Source organism: Lepus europaeus, chromosome 11, assembly GCF_033115175.1.
Source record: "Lepus europaeus isolate LE1 chromosome 11, mLepTim1.pri, whole genome shotgun sequence".
NCBI classification, from domain to species: domain Eukaryota; kingdom Metazoa; phylum Chordata; class Mammalia; order Lagomorpha; family Leporidae; genus Lepus; species Lepus europaeus.
The window spans coordinates 7,461,065-7,464,990 of NC_084837.1; the positions used below are offsets into that span (position 1 = coordinate 7,461,065).

At 44.5% G+C, this 3,926-nt stretch overlaps 1 pseudogene; it reads left to right on the forward strand.

The window, feature by feature from the left end:
- Positions 1-2,253: 2,253 nt before the first annotated feature.
- LOC133769740 (ras GTPase-activating protein-binding protein 1-like) lies at positions 2,254-3,704 on the forward strand (annotated as a pseudogene).
- The last annotated feature ends 222 nt before the right edge of the window (positions 3,705-3,926 follow it).

The window sequence follows — 3,926 nt, forward strand, 5'->3', positions numbered from 1 at the left end:
GACTGGCATTTCAGTAAGTTCTCAAAGAAGCAAGAAACCACCAAGATGGAAAGGAGATAAACATGAGAAAATAGAGCTTGTGCAAGAAAATGTCCAGAGTGTTCAAAACACTCAGGTAGAGTTGAAGAAATTATTGGTATCACAGATTCAGTTCAAGTCCCTGTTGCTCCTCTTCTGATCCAGCTCCCTGCAAAGGTGCCTAAGAAAGCAGCAGAAGATGGTCCAAGTCCTTGGGCCCCTGCACCCATGTGGGAGACCTGGATGGAGCTCCTAGCTCCTGGCATCAGCCATTTAGAGAGTGAACCAGAAGATGGAAGATCTCTGTCTTTGTCTATGCTTCTCTCTGTGTCATTTTGCTTTTCAAATAAATATATATATATTTAAAAAATAAGAAATGGTATATCATTCTCAACTTCCTTGGAAACTCTTCCCATGTTATTTACCAGACATTGGGTATAGCCAATCAAACTACAATGTACCACTGGGAGAGTCATGCATGGGCCAATCCTAGGCAGCACTGTTCACAAGAGTTCATGTAAAGAATAGGGCCTCACATTGCACAGTTGCAATCTGTTATACTGTGGTACCCAGTGGCTTCAGATGGATACAAAACCAAAAGCCCATGTTTTTTCATGCCATGTTCCCTTGGCTTTCTTACGAGAATTCAGTAGCCTATTAATTCGGAGAACCTGAGCCAAAGTCTATATGAAAAATGGCTGATAGGATAGAGTGAGTTCATGCGTAGCACGTATGTTCCAGCTCCACCCTCAGCCAAACACCAGCCAGCTTTGCCCTAGAGACCCACACCATGGTGTTTCTGAATTTTCCAGGAAGCTTCCCACTCTGACTCAGAAGCTGGAGCTGATGGGTGAGTTTCTCTCAGTAGACACAACACAAATAAATAAATTAGAGTCTTGAAAAGTTGGATCCAATTGATGTTTGGTGGGAGGCTTCAGTTCTGAAATCACACGGCATCCTCTCCAAACTCACAAGTTTTCTAGAAGCCTGAACCCATGCTATGTGGCCACTGTACACACCTAACATAGGGTTTTTGCCAACTAATACTGTGAGCTTCAGTTGAAGCCACATTTAGAAAACAGGCAATGCCTGTGAATTATTCCATTCATTTTAATTGTCCATGTTAGATGAGCCTTCAGAACAAGTCATATTCCATGACTTCTGGATACTTTTGGACACCAAATCCTAGGACTAAGGAGGAGGTCATCTCAGAATCACAACCTCTGTGCCAATCATCACATGTGGCAACCTCACAGCAATATGCACAGGTAAGTATCATCTTAGGTTTTAAGGATGCAGCAAGAATCAACACGCCGAGTACCTTCCACAAGGAACATATCCAAGTTTGAGCATGTGTATTTGGCCAAAACCAGCTAATCTCAGCTAATCTCAATAGCAAACTGGAGTCCATCAGCTCCTTCTCTCCCATCCCTGCATCTTGTGGAGGGGCTCAGTTGTAGAGTAACAAGAAAAGCCCATCTGGGGCAGAATAATATAGCATGAGTAATAAAATCAAAGTGGATGCAGGAGTTGTTATCACTGTCATGCAGCCCTACAATCTGCAAACTCATGCAAGCATCCAGGGCTGCCCCTGGATTGGAGACATTTGGTAACAGGAAACAGATTAGCCCACAGATCCAGGAGCTGAATCCTAGATCTGAAGAGGGGAGGGGATGACATGAGCATGCAGAACTGCTGTCTTGTTTAAGTAGAGTTTTGGGAAATCTCTCCAGGCAGAAATTCAGCATCTAGGTATACATGAGTAGCATTTATCTCTCCTGGGAGAGGGATACATAGAGGGGAAGTAGTGAGGACTTGTAAGGTCAGAGAAAATTACCAGGAAGTTGGTCTTCACGCTGAACCATCTAAGACATTGATTGTATCTGTAATGTCTCTGAATGCAAGATGAGCTCCAGTACTTTGTACCTGTAGATAAAGGTCCTGTAGAATTAAAAGAATTTTATTGGGACAAAGAGTCAAAAAGGCACATGGAATCTAAGCTCTTTCCTTAGCCTTCCAAATCATTCCTGTGTGTTAGCACTCCTTGTAGATAATCCGTGGGAAAACTGCTATTCAGAAATTCTAGACATACAAAGAAGGGAATCTATAAAAGCTGGTTCTGAATAGTTGTGTGAACAATTTTGCCTTTCATGCAGTGGAGCAAAACTTGTTACTCTCCCATACAACCATGCAGGTTCAACATATTTTCCCCCCAAAGTTGAACTGACAAAAACTATGGTTATGGAGAAGATCAGTCCCCTGCTGGTCAGGGGGAAATTTGTGAGACCATATTACATGCTGCCTAACCAGATACCAGATATGCTAAAGATTTTATGGAAAGAACTCATCTTTATGTCCATGGGGGATTTGATTCAAATGGAACACAAGTAGATGCAGTCTATGGACAGAAAGAAATCTGTAGGAAAGTGATATCACAGAACTTACCAACTGCCACAGCAAGATGCCACGCTGATGGTCATGCTACTCTAAATGATGGTGTGGTGGTCCAGGTGATGGGGCTGCTCCCCATTAATAAACAGATCCGAAGATATTTGTTCTTGCTGCTCTGAGTTTGTTGCAAATAAGTTCTATGTTCACAAAGATATCATTAGATATCAAGATGAGGTCTTTGGTGGCTTTGTCTCTGAGCCTCAGGAGGAATCCTACGAAGAAGCTGAAGAACCTGAGGAAAGACAGCAGGCACCAGAGGTGGTATCTAATGATTTAAGAACTTTCTATGATCAGACTGTCAACAGTGACTTGGAAGAACATCTAGAGGAGCCTGTAACTGAACTAGAACCTAATCCTGAACAAGAACCAGAGCAAGAACCTGTCTCTAAAATCCAAGAGGAAAACATTTGAGCCAGGATTATAAGAAACTCCTCCTGAAGATGCTAAGAAGAGTTCTCCTGTACCTGCAGACATAGCTCAGACACGACAGGTAGACTTGAGGACATTTTCTTTGGAATCTGTGACCAGGAAGAACTTTTCATCCAGTGGAGCTGTTCCAGTTACTGGGATATCGTCTCATGTTGGTAAAGTTTGAGCTTCACAGTCCCATCCAGAGTCTAAGCCTGGATCTCAGATTCCACCACAGAGGCCTCAGAGGAGTCACAATGTGGGGTAGTAAATAAGCATCCCTCCCCAGGGGGACCCAGACCAATTCGTGAGGCTGATGAGCAAGGTGATGTCAAACCCTGAAGAGCTGTGAGACACCTCACAGTCACCAGATCTTCACTGGCAACCTGCCTCATGAGGTGGACAAATTGGAATGGAAAGGTTTCTTTCAAAATTATAGGGATGTGGTAGAGGTGCACATTTATGGTGGTAAAAAAGCTACCTAATTTAGGTGTTGCTGTGCTTGAGAATCCTGAGCCTGTGCCCGCCACGTTCACAGATGAAGTGCGTCTGAATGAAAGAGAAGACTTGAGCAGCTAGGCGATAAGGACATTGGAAAAATGCCTGCGGGGCCCTGGAGACCCTGGAGTTGGGCTGGGTGGTGGAATGAGAGGCCCTCCCAGCGGAACATGGTGCAGAAACCAGGATTTGGAATGGGAAGGGAGATTGCCCCAAGGCAATGTATTGATCATCAATGCACTGATCATCATGCAGCGGTAGAAAATTCGAGCTCGTTCAGGATGGTGAATTGTTTCAACCAGCCTTTTGTATTGTGGAGTATGACCTAATCTGGTTTTTTTTTTTTTGGATGCAGAAGACTTTATTGAAGGTGACATGACAAAGTAGGGCTCCCTAAGCCCCTCCTCTACTCCAGGTGGTCTGGGATGGAAACTGTGAAGAGGGGCAGATACTCAGCGTGTTGGGGACTGAGTAGGGGCAGGGACTCCTGGGCGGCTGAGGGCCTCTCTCGTGCTCCGGTGCTCTCGCTGGGACCGGTGGCTCGAGGGCTC